Here is a 25,061-nt window from a genome sequence, read left to right as displayed (position 1 = left end):
TCCGATTCTTAAGTCAGTATAGAGTAACATGAAATGAAACGAAATTGCGACAAGGAGGAGAAAAGAAAAAAGGTTCAGAAGGAGTACTAGACGATGTCGAGACGTACACATGTGTTTGCCATTCCTTCTAGATGTGCGTTCATGCTGACATAGTGTCGTTACCTGCAAAACGAGATGATGGCGTGAAGGTTGGCCGTTGGTGGAGCCAACGGCCCTCCGATGCCTAAGTTAGTAATGATAATAATACGGTTCGAAAAAAGGAAGAAAGAAAGACATAGATGAGGGACTTAACTTCTTTTCTTTTCGTAATTGTGTTTTACCATAGTGGCGTCCGAGATATTCTCGGGTCCGTAATTCGTTATGCCCACGCCGTTTTCAGGGATGTCGACATAATGGCGGTGAACGCCAAAGTTCCTGTGTTAGAAAAAACTATAAATGGTAGAGTTTCAGGTAGAGCTGGCAAAAGCTTACCCAACCCACTAACCCGACCCGAACCCAACCCGTTATTAAAGGGTTGGGTCAAGATTTTTCAACTCGTTTAGTTAAATAGGTCGACCCAACCCAACCCGTTTATTAAATGGGTTGGGTCAGGTTGAAAATTTCAACCCGAAGACAACCCGCCTAACCCGTTTAATTATTGGGTCATAGGTTAACCCGCCAACCCGGCCAATCCGCCAACCCGTTTAAAAGTTTAAAGAAAAATTACTGGATATCCTAAATCATTTTGGGCTTTATGGTTTGGGCTTCTCTTCTTCTCTACTCATATATAAAGAAAAACCCTAAAAATCTCTCACAAATTCACTCTCACGGTCTCCCCTCTCTCAGTCTCTCCTCTCTAACTCTCGCACTCACTCATTCTCTCACTATGACTTAAACCCACCGCGCCGCCGCTTGTTGGTTTCCACTCACCCACCACGCCCCTCGTCGGTCTCCGGCTCTCCGCTCACCGCGCCGCTCTCTCACTCACTCCGTCACTCTAATTCAAGTGAGTAATTTTCGTAATTTTTTGTATGTTGAACCATTCGTAATTTTGAGTAATAAGCATGGGTCTTGCTGTTTTCTTGTAAAATGTAGGATTACCATGCTAAATATCAAATATGGCTTTGTTTTAGTAACATTAAGAAGTTTGTGCTTTTTGTAAGTTGGATTTGTACTAGATTTGGTCTTTGTAGGAAACTTCAATATGAAATTAGTAGTTCATGGTAGTTTACCGGTTAATTTTTATATATGTGAGCTAGTGGAATGTTGATTTTATTATGTTACTGATTTATTGCCAATTTAAATTGAAGTGCAGTACATTGTTGAAGGTGGAAGATCAAGTTGATGTACTTTGTGACTGTGGATACTCAACCCTCACCCTGCTTCACCAGGAACTCCAACAAGTTTGATGCTTAGATAGGGCTAGCGTATTATAAACTAGCATTGAACAATTACATATATGAGTTTGTATTTGAATTTTAGTTTTATGTCAAGAATTTCGGATTTGGTAATGTAGTAAGCCTTAATTTCGGATTTGGTGACTTATTAAGACTTAATGACTTGTAACAATGCATTCACTAATTGCAAATATTGCCAATTCGATTCACATTTTTTATTTAACAGATTACAGTGCATGTTGTTTACAAAGAAAAATAAATAAATGGGTCAGCGGGTTGAAATCAGGTTGACCCGTTTAATATCAGGTTGGGTTGGGTTGAAATTTTCAACCCGTTTAACTAAACAGGTTGGGTTCAGGTCGAGGAATTTTCAACCCGTTTATAAATAGGTCGACCTGATTTCGACCCGACCCGACCCATTGCCTCTAGTTTCAGGTGTGTTACGTTCCAACTTCTTGGGATAGATGTACCGTCTCTGTCAACCAACTCGTATGCGTCATGACCTGTTCGTCTTATAATCTGGTAAGGACCTTCCCATGTCGGAGCCAACTTGCCGTGTCGAGGATCTTTCTTATTTGGAAAGACTTTGCGTAGAACCCAATCTCTTTGTTGAAATACTCGAACTCTCACATTCTTGTTGTAACTATTCGCGGCTGCTTGTTTGTAGGACGCCATTCTGACCAATGTCGCTTCCCTGAGTTCGTCGACGGTATCAATTTCGTAGGCCAGGACTGAGTCGTTCATTCCTGGTGCCATGAAACTGCTTCGTGCTGTAGGGAGCTCGACTTCGGGAGGAATGACTGCCTCACAACCAAAGACTAGGGAGAAAGGAGTATGATTAGTCGTCGTCTTGGGTGTTGTCCTGTCACCCCAAAGGATCATAGGTAATTCGTCTGCCCATCTTCCTTTGGCGTCGTCGAGGCGCTTCTTGAGGTTGTTGATGATGATTTTGTTGCTTGATTCGGCTTGGCCATTTGCTTGAGGGTATCTCGGTGTTGAGGTGTGCAAGGTGATGTTGTACCTGCTGCAAAATTCTTTGGTTTTGTTGCTGATGAACTGAGAACCGTTGTCACAGACGATCTCGGAAGGGATACCAAACCGACTAAGGACATTTCGCTTTATGAATGAGATGACCTCAGTATCTCGAACTCGTTTGAATGCTTCCGCTTCGATCCACTTGGAGAAGAAATCAGTCATTGCCAACATGAAGACACGCTGCCTTGATGCTTGTGGTAAGGGTCCCACTATGTCCATCCCCCACTTCATGAAGGGCCAAGGGGACAAGATGGAGTGGAGTACTTCATAAGGTTGGTGAGAGATGGATGCGAACCGCTGGCAAGAGTCGCATTTCCTGGCGAAGGCAATTTCGTCTTTCTTCATGGTGGGCCAATAATATCCCATGGTGAGGGTTTTGTGGGCTAAGCTTCTTCCTCCAACGTGGTTTCCACATTCGTCATCGTGTATGTTGCACAGTGTCGACTCGATCTCGTCCTGATCTAAGCATCTTAGGTACGATCCTGCAAATGATTTTTTGAACAGTATTCCATGGATCAAGATGAATCTGGAAGCTTTCATGCGGAAGGATGTTTCGTGGGTGACTCCATGTGGGATGGTATGGTGTTTGAGCCAGTGTATGTAGGGATCGCGCCATGAAGGCACTCGAGTTGGTGGAGTTCGTTCGGTGATGGGTAGGTTATCTTTGGTGATGGCTGGGTACATTAAGTGGATTACGAGGATGGAGGTGAGCATGGGTTTGATATTTTTGCCGAGGTTGGCTAAGGCATCAACCTAGGTGTTCTGATCTATTGGTATTTGTTGTAGGGTGCATGAGTCGAACTTGTTGACGAGCCTTTTTGCTATTTCCAAGTAAGCCTGCATCTTTGAGTCTTTTGCTGCATACGAACCGTTAATCTGACTGGTAATCAATAATGAATCACAACGTATCTCGAGTCGGCGGATACTCATGTTGAGTGCTAGTGATAATCCCAGGATCAAGGCTTCGTATTCCGCCTCGTTGTTGGTAGCTTTGAACTCGCAACAGACAGACTGTACTATGGTGTCCCCTTGTGGCGACTTTAGCACAATTCCTAGGCCTGTCCCCCGTATGTTGGAGGAGCCGTCAGTATGCAAAGTCCATGTCGATGAGAGTCCACCATCGGTTAGTATGTTGATTTCTTTGTCGACTTCGTGTTGGAGGCTTGGGCTGAAGTCAGCCACAAAATCTGCTAGGGCTTGCGACTTAATGGCTGTGCGAGGTTCGTACCTGATATCATAACAACCTAACTGTATTGCCCATTTGGACATCCTACCAGATAACTCGGGTTTCCTCATGATTGACTTCATGGGATAGTTAGTTCTAACAGTTATGGGATGACATTCGAAATAAGGGCGTAATTTAACGGAAGCAACAACTAATGCAAGGACAAGTTTTTCAAGATGGGAGTACCTCGTTTCGGCGCTAAGTAGAGAATTACTGATATAGTAAACGGGTAACTGTCTGCCGTCTTCTTCTCGTACTAGTACTGCACTGATGGTCGACTCTGTGACTGCAAGGTATATCTGTAATTCTTCATTGTCTTTTGGCTTGGACAGTAGCGGAGGGTTCGACAGGTACTGCTTGAGTTGTTGTAATGCAGCTTCATGTCGATCGGTCCAACTGAACTTCTCGTTCTTCCTGAGGATGTCGTAGAATAATTTGCATTTGTCGGACGACCTGGAGATGAAGCGGTTGAGAGCAGCTACTCTGCCTGCTAACTTTTGTACATCCTTTTGATTTCGAGGTGATTGTAGGTTGATGATCGCACGGATATGGTTAGGACTAACTTCGATGCCTTTTTGAGTGACCATGTAACCTAAGAACTTCCCAGAGGAGACTCCGAACGAGCACTTGGTGGGGTTGAGCTTCATGCTGTATTCTCGTAGTACGTCGAAGGCTTGTTGGAGATGCGAGATGTGATATGAGGCTTTCTTAGACTTTACCAACATGTCGTTGATGTAGACTTCCATCGTGTCGCCTAGCTGAACTAGGCGTTGGTAGGTGGCACAAATGTTTCTTAATCCGAACGGCATGACTTTGTAACAATAAGTTCCTCACTCCGTGATGAAGGCGGTTTTCTCCTGATCTTCCGGGTGCATTAGAATCTGGTTATACCCACTGAATGCATCCATAAATGTGAGCATCTCATGCCCTGCAGTAGCGACAACCATGGCGTCGATGTGAGGTAAGGGAAAGGAATCCTTGGGGCATGCCTTGTTGATGTCAGTGAAGTCTATGCAAACACGTCATTTCCCGTTCTTCTTTCTGACTACGACGACATTGGCCAACTAATCTGGATATTTGACTTCTCTGATTTTTCCGGTATCCAACAGTTGCTGAACTTCGTCGTTGATGATTTGGTTGCGTTCTGGAGTAAACCTTCGCCGTTTCTGTTTAACAGGTTTGTGATGTGGGTCAACACTTAGTTTGTGAGTATTGACGTCTGGACTGATGCCTGGCATATCTTCATGGGACCATGCGAAGTAAACTGCGTTGGCTTTGAGAAATGTGATGAGCTCCGACCTGATGTAGTCGGGTACGTCGCAGGATCTAGGATGACTTCGTCAAGCTGCTCGGACTTGGGCTCTTTGTAGCCTGCTGGGTCGAAACTGGACTGTAGTTGCTATAATGAGGATTTATTTGTGGCTGGGGGCTTTAGAGCAGCCTTGTAACATTCCTTGGATTCTTGCTGATCTCCTTTGATTTCCTGAACTCCCCATCGAGTTGGGAATTTGATGGTTTGATGGTATGTCGAGGGGATGGCCTTCATATCGTGGATCCAAGGCCTGCCCAAGATAATGTTGTAAGATGAAGGGCAATCAATAACACAAAATTTTACCTTTTGGTTGATTCCTTGAGCGTAAACAGGTAAGGTGACTTCTCCGAAGGTGGTCTTCTCCTCACCGCTAAATCCTATCAGCACGGTGGATTTTTTGACGACATCTGTTTCTGGGTTGAGCCCCATCTCCTTGAGAGCGTCAAGCATCATCACATTAGTTGAGATGCCGTTGTCGACTAGGATTCGCTTGATCATGCAGTTTCCAACAGGAATTGATATCACCAAGCCATCTTAAGGAAATAATGCCCTTGGTCCAAGTATGCATTCTATGTTAAGTCTAATAAATGCGGTTCAGTATTAATTAACAAGTTAATAATTCAGCGAGATCAAGTGAGTTGAATGCCTAGCTAGAGGCCGCTTCAGTTCAAGTGGAATTAATGATATTAATCCACAGCTTACTCTTGACTGAACCCGTAGGGTCACACAAATAGTACGTAAACGGATCAAGTATTTAATGGCATTAAATACTCTATCTATGGATATTCGGAATCGACGGATCTTGGTTTCAGTGGGAGCTGAGATCGTCACAAGCAAGAAATGAATACTCCGGAAACGATGATATTGCCGGAAACGGAAATATGGATCGCATCGGAAATATAAATATTATCCAAGTCGTAGATGTTGCCGGAAACGGAAACATGGTACGTATCGGAAAATATTATCGGAAATGGAAATATTGCCGGAATCGGAAATATTGCCGGAAACGGAAATATTGTCAGAATCGGAAATATTATCCGAATCGGAAATTGATTCCGGAATCGGAAATATTAAATATTGTTCGTATCAGAAATGAATTTCGGAACCGGGAATTTAATAGGAAGCGTATCGTGCGAATAAGCATCGGACGAGGCCTGCCGGACGAGGGCCCAGCACGAAGCCAGGCCATCGCCCAGCAAGCCAAGCGCGCCACACGAACAGCCAAGGCCACGCCAGGCCCAGCGCAAGGCCAGGCCCAGCAGGCCATGGCAGCGCGCGCATCGATGGGCTGCGAGCTGTGCTGCTGCTCGCGTGGGCTTGCGGCTCGCGTGGGCCGAGCGGCCGTGTGGGCTGTGCGCGGGCATGGCCTGCACGCTCGTGGGTCATGCTCGTGTAGAGTTTGTGTTCACATACGAAACCTAAATTGTGTAGGATTTGTTTGATGATTAAATTCCTAATCCTAAAAGGATAAAGTTAATTAATTAGAGTCCTACTAGGATTCTAGTTTAACTAATTAGTATCCTAATAAGATTCCAGTTCCTTTTCCATACCTCTATAAATAAGGGCCTAGGGTCATCATTTTCAGACGCGATTGAAGTATTCAAAGGGTAAGTTTTTGAAATAAAATTAACCATACACTTGCAAACACTAGCCGAAATTCCTAGTGACCATAAGGGCGATTCTAGTTGGTGTAACTTGGGGCGGATCCGGACGTACTGTGGACTATCTACGGAGGGAAGACATTTGGAGTCCTAAAGACTTGTTCTTGTTCGGTTCGGGCGCAGCTAGGGAAGGCACGCTACAACATGTATGCATCAATTCTATGCTAAATGATTATGTGAATATAATATGCTTTCCTGGCTTTATGGTTTTTCCGCATGATTTATGAATTGTCATATGTATCATAACCTAACAGTGGTATCACGAGCCTCTTATTATTTTCATAATCTAAATTGCATGAACATGGTTAAATATTACAAATTTGCAAGAATTAAAAGGGGTGATTAATTTTCGTAATTGTTAATTAATTGCAAATTGCGTTTATTTAATCATACGTACGCAGTTTTTCGGCAGTTTCTTCGTTACTCATCCAAATCGAGTGATTTTTGTGCCATTTCCGCATGTAAAAGGCATTCTAAAATTTTGACAAAATTAGTATTTTTCGGCCGAACCCAGAATTCTCAAATTCGAAGCCTAACTATGAATTTTCGGAGGTTTTAGTTTTTCGAATGCAAAATTTCGTAAATTTAAGATGTTAAATTAAATATTTGCGATTCTTGTTGATAAATCTTGAATTTTTTATTGACCTACACTATATGTTTAACAAGTTTGAATGCCTAGCCTTGTTAATTATGCAATCTAATTTGTAATTATGATTAATTTGTTGAAAATTGGAATAATTTACAATTAATTTGATTTTCATAATTAGTTATAATTTAATTAGATACCTATGATTAAAAACCACCATAAAAATTGTAAATTTATGTTAAATTTTAAATTTTTATGACCTAGACTTGAATCCATGTTAATCTGAAATCAATTAAATAATAAATTTTCGATTTTTCGCCCTAAAATTATGAAATTAATATTATTTATTAATTTGTCATTAATTTTGAATATAAATTTTAAATTTTTATGCGATTCGCTCATATAACTTGCACGCACAAAGCAATGGACGCTACGTGTTACCCTTAAGGGGTGTTGTATAGTGCGGGCATCTGACGACGAGCAAGGGAGCTCGTCGCCCATGCGGTACGAATGCAATGAACAAGGCCATGGTGCACGAGCACAAGGCAGCAGCCCTGCCTTGTGTCGTGGGCTGTGTGCGATGGGCGAATGGGCGAGGGCGAGAGCAAGGCACGAGCAGTCGCGTGTGGGCAGCAAGCGAGCTGCGCCACAGCGCGCACTGCCTCGCGAAAGGGTGCGGAGCCTCGCGCGCAGCGAGCGCAAGCTCGCGTGCCATGAGTGCTACGCCCAGCATCGATCGCTCGCGCGCAGCGAGCTCCAGCTCGCATGCCACTGCCTCGTGCGATGTGCGCAAGCTCGCGTGCGACGAGGGCAGGCGCGCAGCGAGCCAGAGGCCAAGCATGCCTCGGATGCCTTGCGATGGAATGCAGCACCAATGCGACGCAGCGCATGGGCTTCGCGCACATGGCCAGCGATGGCTGCGTGCGTGTGGCCTATGGCTGTGCGTTGCGTGGGGTTGTTGCGTTACGATTAGATCGTTTTATAATTTTAATTTGAAATTTTCAGTTTCGTAATTTTAATTAATTTTAAAATTAATAATTTAAATTGTTTTCTTGGATTTTAATTTTGAATATTATAATTATAATAAATTTTATTTATTCTAATTATTTTACTAAAATTAAAATCATGAATTAATTTAAATACGACTGAAATTAAATTAAATTTATGGATTCAATTATAAATTTATATGAGCTTTAAATTTTAATTAAATTTGTATGTTTCCGGTTAGACTAGAAATACATTTTTATGTTTAAAATTAGTAAAGCATATGAATTTATTGGTTTAAGTGGGAGCCCTTTTAGTCATAAACTCTTGAATAATTGGTAGATTATTGGTGCCCTTGATTAATTGCTGCAAATATTTACGTGATGCATAATGTGTTTTACTAACCAGCTATGTGGGCCATTCATGTTAATGAATGGGTGAATGGTATATATTGTATATGAACTGTTTTGCAGGTTATGAAGTGACTAGTATGGCCCAAATAGGATAGAAAATATGGTCTGCATACCATTAATTTGAATGTAATTGGTCTAAAGTACCAAAGTTGTTTTTCAATTCAAATATGGTCTGCGTACCATCAAATAGTTGTAATTAGTTTTAATTATAGCTTATCCTATTTGAAGAAAATGGTGCCTCCCACGGAGATTTTCAAGACGGACTTTGAAGTTAAAACTTCAAGATGAAGTCGGGCCATACTAGATCACATTTATCTTATGCATGCTTTAAGTTATTTATTGCTTTAAATATGTCTTAAATATGCATGAGATCAAAGCTTGATTATGTTGCATGGTTAAGGATTTTAGTTCACTTAAAATCTAACCAACATAGTAAGAGCCTTAAGTTCCAAACTTAAAAATTGAGTTAAAAGGTGCCATGCCAAAATATACACTTGCTTGGATATCCTTTACATCAATCTAGTAATAGTTTTTGCTCAGCGAGGTGTTACTTATTGGTCCTAAAGGGGCAAGGTACACAAATAATTGTGAGTACATGTTAGTTTTGGTGAAACTCAACGATATAAGTAAGGAGTCCTTTTATGTCGTGGCAAAATCGATAGGTTTACCTAATAAGTTCTTAGACGTACATATCAACCAAGAATAGTTTCTAGACTATTAGCAAAAGGCTTTTGCTTACCTAAGATGTTTTAGGATTAAGTCGACAAACTGTGCTTACTTCTTCAATGATTTTAGGATCTTGGAATCATTTTATTCACACCTGCCGGAACAATAAATTCGAATAAAATGCTAATAACTTGTTGAAATTGCATGATTGCTTTAATTTTCAAGTTATTACTCATGATAAATGTTTAGACTTTGCATGCTTCAATGTATGTTTTAATTATTGTTTATAATTAAATATCTTGCACTGCAGTAAATTCTTTTAGAAAGGTGACAGTAAATTTCCTCGATTGGTAGTGAATCCAAGAACGATTCACGGAAATGAGAGAAAATGAGCAATTTAAAATGTACGTTTCTTTTAGCGACTTTTATGGTTGTTTTCGAATATCAAAATCGAATGGCAAACCAATTGGTGCTTGTGAATTCAAAATACAATGTAGTTTTGAGATCATAAAGCATTGAGTTTAAACGCTCAGCTTTACCAATGGTTAACAACCTAAAATATTTTTTCCATTTAATTCTCGAATGAGTCTAGTCCCTAGACATTCGAGTAGATTGATGCTTAGAGAACTTTAGAAGCTTCTAGTAAGATCATCTAGTTGAAACAAATTATTCAACATAAATTAAAATGGTAAAGAACCTTGTTGGTGACATTGGACATGTCTAACAAAGTATAAAAGTCAACACTAAAGAATTCAATTCTTAAGACTATAAGAAAGGGTACAAGAAATAGGAAAACAAAGGAACAGATGACAGGAATTTACAATTCCGTTTCTACCTATAAGTTTATGTTTAAAGAGAAGTGACCTAGGAATCAAACTTCCTTGGTATCATATACCGCTTGAGGTTCTTACTTCGGTAATAACTCAAATAATGGAAGCTAGGCTACACTAATGGCCTACAAGAGGGAAATGAAGCATGGCAATGCTACATTAGCTGTAGGGTCATCTAGGTTGTTTTAAGTCCTTTCAAGGCTGGAACTAAATGGCTATTTTGTTCCATAATCAACATACCTAAATTTCTGCTTCAAACACAGAAAGCCTCACATTCAGAAGAACAAAAACAATTCTTGTTTGTTTGTTTATTTGAATGAAATGGTCATTTACGGGTTGAGTCAATTTGCTTGATTAAAACAAACAACTCTTTAACAATAAAAACTTTACTAGGTTCAAATCAAACCCTTGATTTGAGTTCCACTAATCTTTGGCATTGTTGCTTAGACCATGTCAACAAGTTAACATTCACAAGCTCTATTTTAATGGACTTTTGAAAGTTGGTTGATTTCTAGATCAACTTAAGACAAGCTAGTCTTACTTGTTGAAAGTAACAAAGAATATGAACTATTGTTAGAACGCCTAGACGATAGAGTTCAAAGCTAAACAAAGGTTTTATGACTTCATTATTTCACATGGATTTGAGTGAATATAGGTTTATTTACTCAAATGTGATATAAGTTGAATCTGTTTGGCTAGTTCAAAGATTCAGAAGTATAAAATCCACTTGGCAAGAAATCATAAAGATCTAGGTTAGATCATGTTGATGATTACTTGAGACCAAATATGATCATCAATGATTGTGTGTTGTAATTTCACAATCTAGGTCCATAAGATATGGCATATCTTAGTTGGAATAATCGAAGTCAATAAGTACTTGATTCGATCAATGATGGATCATAAAGACTTTTCCTATAATTTCTAAAACAAAATGCTCAACTACCACCAAACTAAACCAAATTCGTCAAAGCTATTGAAAAGTAATTTCAAAATATCTTTTCATAATATATCTAAAGAGTTCCTAAACTCAGTGGGAGCTTAGTGTTTGTTATTCAACAAACTAAGGCCCCAAGTATAGATATATGTTTCATTGTGATTTATTCAAATGAGACACAAGGGTATTGTTTCTACCACGAATTTTTGAGAACATAATGTTTGTTTGCTCGAAATGATGTCCTTTTGGAGATGCGTTTCCAAAATGACAAGTGGGAGAAAATAGACCTCGAAAGTCTTCGAGGCGAACAACAAACATAGACGGACATTCCGGAGGATTTTCGAAGTTCTTTAGAAAATCCGAACACGTATTCTTTAAGGACTTTAGAAGTGGCTTTAAAGAATAGACATCTCTTAGAAGACTTTACAAGTGCTTCAAGGAGAACATAATATTCAAAGGACTCTCAAAGTGCCTGTTGATATTCTATTGTTTGATACCCAAGTAGGCATAGAGTTCAGGTCAATGAAACTATGAGATTCTTCTATTAATAGTGAAGAAACCTACAACTTGCAGTCAAACTATTAATGAGTTTGTGACCTGTAAGAAAGCTATGACGAAACCCAGATTCCCTAAAATGGTTAGAGGCCATATATAGACTCAAATGTTTTAGATGGTTAAAGGCCATAAAACATAACCAATGTTTTGATGACAAAATTGAAATTTTGTTGATTTGCAAGAATAGTTTCACACCTATTGGTTGCAAGTTTGTTTTAAGGATAAAAACCATCAAACATGGAATTGTGTTCACACACAAAGCTAGATTAGTTGCTAAAGGTTACAAGCAAATTCATGGCATGGATTGTGTTGAAACCTCATGCATAATCGTAATGCTCAAGTCTATAACTCAAGCAATGATTGCATATTGGTACATATGACAATTGGATGACAAAACGTATTCCTCAATCAAATGTTGGAAGAAAACTATGTACATGGCATGTCATTGGATTTGTGGATCCAAATAAATGCTTGAAAAGGAATGCTAACTTATGAAATCTAAGTACAGATTAAAGCAAGCAATTGGGAATTGGAACTGTATTTTAGTGAAGCTAATAAGCATTTTAGTTTCATAAAATATACATGATTCTTATAGATATATAAGAAGTTTAGTGGGAGTACGTAAAACTTATTTGGTCCTATGTGTATCACACATATCTTTCTATTGTGAAATAACATTCAAATGCTAATGACTTAGGTTTGAAATTATTCATCAATGATGGACCAAGGCGAAACTTAGTACATACTGGGTATTAAGATCTATTTACAAAGATCTTATGTTATTGTTTAGTAATGGCATTTACTAAATCAAACACGAAAGACTCCATTGGAGATATTCGATCCATATGAATAAATCTAAGTAATGAATGTTTGAACTATGTATAAGCATTTACTAAGTTAAACATCAAAGAATCTAATGATATTCTTCACCTATATTATATGTCAAAGAATTTAGTTGGATTCAGTATCTACTGTAACTGAATGAGCTAAAGTTACATGAATAGAATTCAATTGGGAATTATTCTGCAAAAGAATTTATCATGTATATAATATAATATGAGGATCGCCAAAAACGTATCGTATGACTTTAGGCATGACGAACATATACCAATCTCTATTGATCTAAGTGAAGATCAACTAGATTGAGATCAAGAACACTTATGGTACTTAAAAAGGTACATAGAAATAGTTCTTGATTCAAGGAAATAAAGATATGCTATATATTGATGCTACACGCATAAACACTGGAAAAGGATCAAGCAAGACCCTTTGGAGTTAACCATTGACAAGGACGAGCTAAAGAGCATCGTGTTTTGAAATGGCAACATGGATTGAAGACCATGAGTTGTTGCGTGGGAAATTAAAATAATAATTTCTATGTTCTAAGATATAGTTGGAGAGTCTTCCACATATCTGTGAACTGCTTGGATAAGTAGATCCAAACAAAGCATCACTAGCAACCTATACAGTTTAAGTAAAAGTAATTATTGCCTAAAGAAACAATAAAATAGAGTTGTTTATATGAGTTCTTCATTGAACTTGGGAAGATCACATGTCTGTTGACTTAATGGTTCTTCATTGCAAAATGCGTAGAACCACTAATGTAGCAAGAAAGACTAGATCACAAAATAAACATACTCAAAAGTTTTTATCATCATATCTCGAAGAACATTCGATGAAAAGGATGTTAAGATTGGCAAAGCGTGATAACTAAACCTATGCAACAAGTGAGAAGCAACACTCACGTTGTAGCACTGGAAATCAAGCATAGCTTTGAATTCCATGAACTGTTTTAAAGACGGGTTTGAGGCCCATGGTTGTAAAACAATGGGGTTGAACATTTATCATATATGAAATGTATTTTCATATTCCATTTAATCTTGGTTTAGTATTAAATGATGAGTCCCTTCAATTTGACGATATATTCAAGATAGACTGTCAGGACCAGTCCTGTGACTAAGAAATGTCTATCAAGTGAACTTGAATGTCAAAGGTTGAAAATGGTCCCTAGTCGGAGTTTTCTATAAAATTGGACGCATAGAAAACGTTAGACGATTAGAATGCAAGATGACTAGTAGTTCTGTTTCTTGAACTATGTGGACATGGCAATGTCATAATCATTTGCATAGATACTTACTTTGGGAAGACTAGTATCGGACAAGACCTATGAAACTTTACTGTAAGAGATGAAAATCTGTCATAAGTAAATTTCATTAAAATTATTAGACACTAAATCCTCAATACCTGAGTGATTTGAGATTACTTGTTTGAGAACTGGTTGCTTTGACGTTGACCAACCGTCGCACCGTAAAAGGAGGCTATAAAGGCAACTCTCGGGTAATCACCTATCAAACGAAGTCTAATCTCAAGATCGCAAGATTGGGATTGTCCTCCCATAAATCGGGATGAGATGCTTAAAAGTTGTATAAGGCCACTCGGAGAGCTAGAAAGTGTGAAATGCATGGCCGTGCTCGGATGAATCATAGGCTATGATTATCTGTTTATTTGATCAGCTGAACTCTGAAACCGAGAAACACCTCTGGACATAATAAGGATGACAACTCTTACCTTATGTTCAAGAGCAAGCATCGAGCGACAAAGGAATTAGGAAATGCACACTTGTCCCTAAGGACAAGTGGGAGACTGAAGGAAATAATGCCCTTGGTCCAAGTATGCATTCTATGTTAAGTCTAATAAATGCAGTTCAGTATTAATTAACAAGTTAATAATTCAGTGAGATCAAGTGAGTTGAATGCCTAGCTAGAGGCCGCTTCAGTTCAAGTGGAATTAATGATATTAATCCACAGCTTACTCTTGACTGAACCCGTAGGGTCACACAAATAGTACGTAAATGGATCAAGTATTTAATGGCATTAAATACTCTATCTATGGATATTCGGAATCGACGGATCTTGGTTTCAGTGGGAGCTGAGATCGTCACAAGCAAGAAATGAATACTCCGGAAACGATGATATTGCCGGAAACGGAAATATGGATCGTATCGGAAATATAAATATTATCCAAGTCGTAGATGTTGCCGGAAATGAAAACATGGTACGTATCGGAAAATATTATCGGAAATGGAAATATTGCCGGAATCGGAAATATTGCCGGAAACGGAAATATTGTCAGAATCGGAAATATTATCGGAATCGGAAAATAATTCCGGAAACGGAAATATTAAATATTTGTTCGAAACGGAAATTGATTCCGGAATAGGAAATATTAAATATTGTTCGTATCGGAAATGAATTCCGGAACCGGGAATTTAATCGGAAGCATATCGTGCGAATAAGCATCGGACGAGGCCTGCCGGACGAGGGCCCAACACGAAGCCAGGCCATCGCCCAGCAAGCCAAGCGCGCCACACAAACAGCCAAGGCCACGCCAGGCCCAGCGCAAGGCCAGGCCCAGCAGGCCATGGCAGCGCGCGCAGCGCGCGCAGCGATGGGCTGCGAGATGTGCTGCTGCTCGCGTGGGCTTGCGGCTCGCGTGGGCCGAGCGGCCGTGTGGGCTGTGCGCGGGCATGGCCTGCACGCTCGTGGGTCATGCTCGTGTAGAGTTTGTGTTCACATACGAAACCTAAATTGTGTAGGATGTGTTTGATGATTAAATTCCTACTCCTAAAAGGATAAAATTAATTAATTAGAGTCCTACTAGGATTCTAGTTTAACTAATTAGTATCCTAATAAGATTCCAGTTCCTTTTCCATACCTCTATAAATAAGGGCCTAGGGTCATTATTTGCAAAAGCGATTGAAGTATTCAAAGGGTAAGTTTTTGAAATAAAATTAACCATACACTTGCAAACACTAGCCGAAATTCCTTGTAACCTCAAGGGCGATTCTAGTTGGTGTAACTTGGGGCGGATCCGGACGTACTGTGGACTATATACGGAGGGACGACATTTGGAGTCCTAAAGACTTGTTCTTGTTCGGTTCGGGCGCAGCTAGGGAAGGCACGCTACAACATGTATGCATCAAGATTATGTGAATATAATATGCTTTCCTGGCTTTATGGTTTTTCAGCATGATTTATGAATTGTCATATGTATCATAACCTAACACCATCGTGATGTTTGTCCGAGATGTCCCCTGCATCAGATTCATCCAAAGATATAGGGGTTAGATAATTCGCGGCTACGGCTCGGGCCGGTCTGTCTATCTCATTTTCTCAAGCATGCCTCTTCGCTGCAGAATAGGTCAAACCACAAATGTCAGAACCTCCAGCAATAAAATTTACAGTTTTAGTATGAGGAGGAGGTGGAGGAGGTCGAGATGGAGAATTAGAGTTGTCTTTGTTGACGATGCCACGGGCTTTGTCTGACATGACGTCTTTGAGGTACCCGTTCTTCAATAGGTAGGCTACATCTCTCCTTAATGCAACGCAGTCGTTGGTGGTGTGACCGATGTCGGCATGGAAATCACACCATTTTGAGGGATCCTTCTTTGATTCGAGTTTGCTGGACTTTGGTGGCCACTGTACTGCTTTCCCCATCTTCGAGAGGTGGTTCATCAGACCTACACTGTCAACACAAAAAGAATATTCGTTAAACTTTGGAGGCAGGTCCGGGTTGTTCTTCCAGTCGGAGTCGTCATCTTCTTCCACCACTGCTACATGTTGAGGTCGAGAATAAGGGGCAGCACGATCACTGTTCCTCTTGGGGTAGGGCAATCGCCTATCCGTCTTGGTGTAGTCATTATCTCCTTTCCGGGAATAGAGAGTTTCTTCCAACCTGACTTGGGCCATTGCTTTGGCCTGAGCGTCCTCAAACGTCTTGCAGGGGTATTTGATCAAATCTCTCCAAAGATCGGTTTCACCATACAATCCTTGTCTGAATGCTTCAATTTCTGTTGGGACGTCGCACTCAGGTACAGTTACCTTCTCTCTGATGAACCGAGCTATATAATCCTTCAGAGGTTCATCTGGTCATTGAACTACACGATACAGGTCGCTTGTCTGTTTCTCCAAACACCTGCTGCTGGCGAACTGCTGATTAAACATGTTGTTGAGATGAGCAAAAGAGGTGATGCATCCATTTGGCAGGCTAGTTAACCACTTCAAGGCGGGTCCAACCAGTGTCGAACCGAACCCTTTACAGAGACTAGCTTCTCTCATGTGCTTGGGAACCGGAATTGTCATCATCCGCTGCTTGTAGGTCAAGATATGTTCCCTTGGATCGGTCGTTCGTCATACATGGGCATATTGGGTGGGCTGAATCGCTTCGGGATGTCGATTGCATCGATGGGGTCGGCATACGGTGAGTCGGCATAGCTGTCTAGGCTAGCTTCTTTGATTGGTGTTGGTACTCCTGGGATTTTGTTTATCATGGTCATGATTTGTTGGAGTTGATGATTAGTGTTTTCACACATGCTGTTGAGCACTGGAACGAGGCGGCTGAATGTTTCGGGGAGGCTAGCTTGGAGGTGTTGGTAGTAGGTGTTTTGTGGGTATATGTTGTGAGGTTGATGAGGAGTGAATTGCGGCACAACTTGTTGCATGTAGAAAGGCGTCACTTGGGTAGCATGGGTACCTGCAAAAGAAGGGAAAGGAGTTACTAAGCCGTGACTAACTGGAACGACTGACTTATTATGAGGAGTGTATGGAGAATAGTTTCGAGAAGAGTCTGGGCGCATTAGGGTGCTCGGGAACACTGCTTGCGGCGCCTGGCTGGCTAAAGGGACCGGCATCATCTGGGGGGGAGCTCCTGGTGCCGAAGTGACTAGGTTGACAACAGGCTGGACGACTTGCTGAGAGAAGAGTTGATTCCATGGTATTTGAGTCATCAGTGTCGGTCCTTGCGCCGGGACTGTGACGGGTAGGGGCATCGACATGGTTACCATTGGGGGCGGTAACGGATGAGATGCCGGATTGGAGGCGGGAGCCGACATGATGGTGGATGTCGTCATGCCGACCTGAGATGGGGCGACCTGGGCAGCTGTTGTGGCGACGGCGGCAACCGATGTACCTGCAGAAGATGGTTGAGTTGGAGGTGGGGAAAGCCAACTCGGGTTAGAGCGGGGCTGATTCGGCAGCAGGTCGAACTCGCGAATCTGCTCGAGGACTGGACCTCCAGGTTCGCCAAAGGTTACATGGAGGGGATGATCCGGGGCGACGTCAAGATCCAAATGGCGATTTAGACCAGAGGTATCTAGTCGGTACTGGAACCTGGATCCGGTGGCGATGAAGGCAGTGGGTCTGACCTGAGAGTGCAACGCTTCATTTTCCTTTTGGAGGATGCTGATGCGCTGCTCCATGACTTCAAAGCGACGAGTGATATCATCGGATGAGCTAGCATTTCCGGCCAAGGTGATTGGAATGGTATTATTAAGCTGCTTTTGATTGTCAGCCCCACGGTGGGCGCCAAATTGTTTTGGGCAAATTCTACTTAGAGACGAACTTGCCTTGATGATGGTGCTAACAATCGATTGAGCAAGATAATTTAGAGTAACGAGAGCAAGTTGTAAGGACATAGAATGAGAGTATTGTTATTGCTTAGCATTCTTATATACAAACTGACATAATTAAGCCATTTTATAAGCTCTCGTAAGAAGATTGTAACGTATGTGCTTAATTGCACATAATTGAATAATAAATGCGTAATGAAGGTCGGCTCCATCAACGGTTTGCAACCGTTATACTGATCCCAGCCGTTGAGGGCGAGTCTGAAAGGCGCTACCATACGCCTTGCTGGCAGCCACGTAGGCTTTGCTTGCCACATACGTCTACGTCACTAAGAGGGTATTTTCCCCCCTAACATACGTCCTACACGGAGTCAAAGCTAAAAAAATCTCGACATAGGATGGATTGTTCACCCAAAGTATCCTAGATTTTTCATATAGAACTTGAACTTGAAAAGTTTGAAACTTGAATTGTTTGAACTTGAAATATTGAACTTGAACTTTGAAAGGATCCTAGTTTAGGGAAGTAGTCATGAGCAACCCTAAACATTGTTAGCTCTTGAAATTTGAAAACTTGAACTTGTATATTGAAAAATGGAGTCTTGAATCTCAAATGACTAAACCCTTTAAAAGTTAGAAAGGTATCATCTTTGATTACTCAACACTTGAAAATGATTCTAGTTCAAAGAGATGGTTACAAGCAACTTTGAACATCCTTGAATCTTGAAAGTTTGCATTTTTGTATTTTGAAAAGTTTGGATTTTGAAAAGATGTATGATTGTTGCAAGTGACACTTTTAGTAGTAAAAATGCCAACTTGCTAATCATTTTTGAAATAGGAAAATCAAAGAAACATGATTGAATATGGTGGGATTCGGAATTACCTATTTAGGTTTAGGCAAGAATTCCTTTTAGAGCTCCCAATTGCTTAGAACTTGAAAATTGTATGTGTTTTTGAAGGATTTTTTGATTTGGATTTGAGGCATAATTTTGGTATTACGACGTTGTATCTTGAATCTGCCATTCTTAATGCTTGGAATTATGGGGTATTTATAGGGGGAATGGTTGCTAAACGCCAGCCATTACCAGCACAGCACGCCGAAGCATCGCCAAGCGCTGGTGACGTGGCGTGAATGCCGCCAAAACAAGGACGCGGGGTCCGTCCTTGATTTGTCTTGTATTGATGTACCTTCGTACGAATAGTACGATGTTTGGCACGTAGTGTTTGCTTGGGGGTTAAGACTTGATTTTGCGTCTAAAAACAAGCCGTTCCGGGTTTTGAATTTCGGTTTTACGGGACGAGGCCCCGCTTGCTCGGTTATGTGGGTCGGCGCCCGAATTTGTCTTGTCTATATGATTTTGAGTGGAAAAGGCTTAGTAAAACCAATGGAATGGTCTACTAGATGAGATTGTACTTGGATTTTGAAATTGGTATTTAAAAATTGTATTTTGTACCGAGTTCCGGAAGGGGAACGGCCTCGGGGATTGGATTTTGGCTCTTGTATTTTGAAGATGTTCTTAGCAATTGGGATTTCCGCACGGAGTTGCTCCAACCGCCTAGTAAGGATAATGGTATCGTCATCATCCCAGAGGGGAGACACGATTTAGGTGTCTACAGAAGCCCCCACTTTGACTGAGCGTTCGATTAGGAAAGCGCTAGTCAAAGTACTCAACTTGGGACGGAGAACGGTCAAGACGTTCTGCGATCAAGACCATTCTTTGTACGCCGGTACCAGCACAAAACAGGCGTTAGAAAAAAAGGATAGAGTCTACCTCCGTGCGGTTGTGATGACTCCGATTTGTACTTGTACTATTCTTCCGCCTTTGGTTCGGGACGGAGCTTGGCATCGAAAATTTGAATCTTGAATTTTTGAATCCTGAATTTTTGAATCTTGAATTTTTTAATTTTGAACACCCGGAGTTGACCCGTTGGGGATGGGCTTCACTGGGGATAAGAGTTTTTTATTGGCGCTTAAGATTTTGAAATTTCGGCCGACTTTCCTTGAGCTTGGGTCCGTTAGGAGTGAACGCCTGAGTCGCTGTATTTTTGGACTTTGTATTCTTGAAACACTCATCTGTTTGTTCTTGGTGATACGGGTGTATACCCGAATTTTCGAAGGATAGCCTGATTCGACGTTTGATTCTTGGTGCGGAATACCGTAGCAGCAAAGGACGTGCAATCAGCACGGGAGACCGCACGCTGCAGATTCCTGCGCATGCAGCAGGTAGCGCCCAACGCGGAGCTCGGCGTCAGGCGCGAGGCTAAGCTATAAAAGCTCCCCTTGCCGTTCCATTTTCGAGGCACACTCTCTTGAATTCTTTGGTCTTCTCTCCCAAAGGTCGATTAACCTCTCCCCTTGGTCTTGTTCTTGTTTTCCATGTAAGTATTTCATGTTTTTGCTTATGAAATAATCTCTAGGATTGCATGTAGCTTTGAACTTTCTCGTGCTTTAGAATGATGCTAGTATGCTTAAGCTTCTTGAATTTTGTTGAGAATTGTTTGATAGCCACTTGAACTGGAACTGTTGGAACTTGTAGATTCGAACTTTCGAAAATTTTCTTGAATCTTGTACCTGGTATTTGTAGATAGTGGTCTCACTGGTGACCTTGCGGGGTCTCAGGAGAGAATAGGCTAGGAAGCCTAGATGTTGTTTGTAGAGTTTTGGAATGCTGGCTTCGGCATGGGTAGCCTAGGCGTTGGTGTTGAACTTGTATACCTGCTTCGGCGTGGATAGCCTAGGCGTTGGTGTAGAACTTGTATACCTGCTTCGGCGTGGATAGCCTGGGCGTTGGTGTAGAACTTGTATTTTGAACTAGAGGTCCCTGGCTGAATTTGTACCGCCACTGGGGATTTTTGAATTTTTGACTTTGTACAGGCTAGTATAGGATAGCCTCTGAACTTTGATTTTTGCACGGGCTAGTATAAGATAGCCCCCAGTTTAGAATTTTGACACTTTGTACTCTGCTTGATTTAGTATGCCTCTTTATACTCGGAGGAAGCTCGTCAAATCTTCGGTGGTTCGAGCTGCTGAGGAGGACGCTTCAAACGATGAAGCGGCTGCGGTAAATGCGCCGGATGGGGGTATGGTTCCCCGGAGAGCACCCATTTTTGTCGGTACTGGCTGGAGTCCTTTCGATCTGGTGTTTCGACCAGAGTTTCACTTGTCTCAGCGGCCTCGCGCTGGCTTGGTGAGTCATGTATTATGCTTTGAATTTGTATTTTGTACATGTATAGGTTTTGAGCTGATTCGTTCATCTATAGGCAAATGGAGAGCCGTTTCGCACCTTCTGGTCCTTGGCGGAGCTTCAGAAGGCTTTTAAAACCATTCGTGCTGACGAGGAGGCTATGGAGATCTGGTTGCAAACGGGCCTGGTCGATTTTTGGCGTGCCATGGGACATACTCTGAGGAGGACGGGAATCAAACCCCGGCTAAAGGCTTGGCTGGAGCGGTGGTGGGATACCACCAACACTTTTCATATGGCATGGGGGGAGATCACCATTACCCCTTTTGAGTTTGTCATGATTACGGGTCTTCCTTTTTCTAAGAGGAACGTGACCTTCGATTCGGAGCTGACGTGGCGCTCGGCCGCTGCCAGGGACTTGCTCGGCCCTGTTGTTGACTTGTCAGATGATGACACCCATGCTTCTGTTTTGGTCCGAAAGCTTCGCTTAAGCTCAACTTCGAGCTTTAGGGAGAGGGTTAGGCTCTTCCTCTTAGCTTTGATGAGTAGGGTGGTGGCTCGAGCTGGAACAGTCGGGTGCATATTAGCTTCTAGTCAGCTTTGCAGGACTTGAGGGCTGTCTCGACCTACAGCTGGGGTGGTCTGGCATATAGCCACCTCTTGTACGAAATGAAGTGGGCCTCCCGGACTGCGCCGGAGAGTGAGCCGAGCATTGCTGCTCTGTGGAGTGTGCTGGAGGTATTTAAGACTCCTTGTACTTTGTGCCTTGTACTTGTATGTTTGTATTTTGAACTTGACTGATGTTTTGCTTGCTTTCTTGAAAGATTTGGATGTACGAGCACTTTCCGACTTTGGCGCCGGATCGTACTGGAAATGCGCCTCACCCGTATGCTGCCTCTTGGATAGGAGCGGTGCGCAGGAGGGTGCCTCTGGCGGCCTCCCGCAGAGCTTGGAGAGTTCTACCTGCTGATGAGGTAATATTTTTGTACTGTTTTGCTCTTTTGTATTTGTACTTGTATAGTGGCCTGAGTTGTCTGCTTTGTAGGTGGTGTGGCGTCCTTTCGCTGACGCGCCTGTACCTGCCTCGGCTGCTCGTGCCCATTTCTTGTCTGGACGGCGGGTTTCGCTCCCGGGAGTGTATCGCCACATGTGGTATCTTGGGGAGCGAGTGTCCCTTCAGCACAGTTCGGGGGATAGGCTTATCCCCAAGGACCCACCGGAGTCCATGATGGCGTCGGATGAAGAGCTTGCCCGGCTCTATGTGAATGCTAGGGGCGATGCTGTTTGCCGCTCTTGGAGGGACTTTGTACAAAGGAAGGGCAGCTATGACGACTTCTTGAGGAGGCTGGCTCCACCAGTACGCTTCGTACTGCCGGTGAGCTCTTGAACCTTGTATTCTTGTATTCTTGTATTCTTGTATTATTGTATGAATGTTTGTAGGAGGATGAGGTTGATCCTGAGGATATTCCCTATGCTGATAGGGTCATCCGCTATGATAACTCGGAGGGGGACAGGTGGAGGTGAACGTCCCTGTAGCTTCTCCTCTGCAACGGAGATCGTATGATGTTGTACCCGAGCATTATGCAGCTGTAAGTACTGTTGCTTTTTCTTGAAACTGATTATAATCTTGTATCTGGGAATTGATCTTGAATTTTTGTATGCAGGCGCCTCGGGTGAGAGTGCGTCGCTGGATGCTTTTGATTGATTCTTTGAAGAGGCATTGTGCCAAGCTGACCCAGTAGCTTTCCGGCCGGGACAGAGAGGTGCTTTTCTTGATTTTGAAATTTGTATTCTGGAAACTCGAACTTCGATGTCTGATTCTTGAAATTTGTATTTTGTACAGGAGCACCGTCGAGGGCGCAGAGGTTCCGTTGATAGGGAGCCCCAGGTGGAGACTTCCTCGAGGCATGAGGGACCGAGTTTAGACCTAGGACAGGGGTCTGGTGCTGGTACTCATCAGAGGCACTCTGATGCTAATTGGGGAGCTGCCCCTTTTGTATATGCTGATCCTACCAGGAATTCCTTTGGGGGTGCAAGCAGTTGGAGGCCTCTTGTTCCTCCTCCCGGTTACTATTTCGGAGAGAGCGGTCCTCAGCCTTGGAGTGCAGATCCTTGGACTTGCTGGCAGGAGATGGAGAGGATGCGTCAGGCGCAGATGTTTGAGGCACAACGCCAGTTCATGGCGATGCAGCAGCCTTATCAGTACCCTTCCCCTCAGCAGGGACCCTATCGTTCTCCCGTTACTCTTCGTATCTCGGAGCAGGATCCTGGTACCTCTGGGACAGAGCTGGATCGGGATTTGGAGCGCCTTAGGAGGCGGAACAAGAACAAGGAGCCCATGGTTGACATTACAGCTGATGATGACTCGGATTGACCCTGCATGGTAGCGAGTTCCAGTTTGCCTGGGCTGATTTTGTATAGGTTGGGTTGTATTTGTATGCATTTAAATTTTGAATCTTGTATGACTTGGATTGGATTTTTTTGATGGTTTTGTACTTGAAACTTGCAAGGTTTGGAATCTTTGAATCTTGTATGGTTGAAATTTTGAATTTTGTATGCGTTGTGTGTGCTTTGAAATTTGTAGCTATATGCATGCATGAAAATTTTTTTGGATGTATATACCCACTATAAGCCCCCACTTTGACTGAGGTTGTTTGGTAAGAAAAAGAGCAAGTCAAAGTATATTCAACTTTTTCTTATGCATATGCAGACTCTACTTAGGACGCCGATCTAGGACAAGAATGCTTGAATTTTGAATAAATTGAACCGAAATCTGCCCGAAGCGCTGACCCGGACTGCTTGAATTTGCGCGGCTTGCGGCTTTGGAATCTTGAATAATGGAGGTTGTACTCTGCTGTCCGAAACAATAAAGAGTGCGTACTCGGAACCATAAGAGAGGGCGGTGGCCTCGTCCTTCGTTGCAGGCCCCTGCGCCTGGCGCAGGACATGGCGCCTGGCGCCAGCGTGCTGTCGTGCAAGCCGACTCTTGTATAAATAGGGAGTATTTAGGATCATTCCTTTGCATCAATCCTTCCCTGCTATTCCTTGCATACTACTTCCTCACGAAAAAGAAGAGATAATATGGCTATGTCCTTTGAAAATGCCTTGAACTCTTGGCTTGGTTCGCTATGGAAATTGGAGAAAAGGGAGCTCGATGGCATGCATCTTGGGGTGCTGGCCTCCTTCCGGTTTGTAAAGCTGGATGTGCACTTCATTCTTGCTGCGTTGGAGGCTTGGGATCCGAATCATCATGTCTTCCGCTTTGGGAATAATAAGGTATGTCCCCTCCCTGAAGAGTTTAGCGCCATATTGGGGTGGCCCATTATGCCGGAGCCATGCATGCCTAGTGTTGAAGAACACTTTTTCTTGGGCTTTGAAAGATATTTGGGCTTGAAGCCCCCACTTTTGAGTGCTGTTGTATATGGCAGAGGGGTGGACTTGTCCCTCCTTGTCACCTACTTTGCTGGGCTTGATGTTCCCAAGGTTTTCCTCTTGAGGGCCTCGAGTTTTTGTATCTTTGCTCGCTTCCTCTTTTCGAAGCAGGGGTTTGGCAATGGCGATGCCTCCCTAATAGAGATTGTAGAGCAGTTTGCTAGTGGCCGAGACCCAATGTCGCTCGTGGTTGGCGAAACATTGATGGGGCTTGACATGCTGAAGTCGGACCCCTCTTCTTTGCCATCGGGAAGTCCGGTATTACTCCAAGTAAGGATCTGGAGCCTTCTTGTATGTTGAATTTGCACTTGTATTTGAATTTTGAATGTTGAATTTTGAAATGCATTTCGTGTATACTCCCCAAGGTTTGGCTTGTGGAGAGGCTCATGCTGGTGGCACCACCGGAGAACATGGAGAGCTATAATAGAAAAGGGTTCACCGTGCGGCCCATGATGTATGGTCGGCTTTCA

At 42.4% G+C, this 25,061-nt stretch overlaps 1 long non-coding RNA gene across 1 annotated transcript; it reads left to right on the top strand.

Annotated features, from left to right (window-relative positions):
* Positions 1-449: 449 nt before the first annotated feature.
* Positions 450-1,585, top strand: LOC110793575 (uncharacterized). Its single transcript, XR_002534712.2, has 2 exons — positions 450-985; positions 1,290-1,585. It is a non-coding gene; the product is annotated as an uncharacterized lncRNA (long non-coding RNA).
* Positions 1,586-25,061: the final 23,476 nt, after the last annotated feature.

Source organism: Spinacia oleracea, chromosome 6 (assembly GCF_020520425.1).
Source record: "Spinacia oleracea cultivar Varoflay chromosome 6, BTI_SOV_V1, whole genome shotgun sequence".
NCBI classification, from domain to species: Eukaryota; Viridiplantae; Streptophyta; class Magnoliopsida; order Caryophyllales; family Amaranthaceae; genus Spinacia; species Spinacia oleracea.
This window is presented reverse-complemented; position numbering and strand designations above follow the sequence as displayed.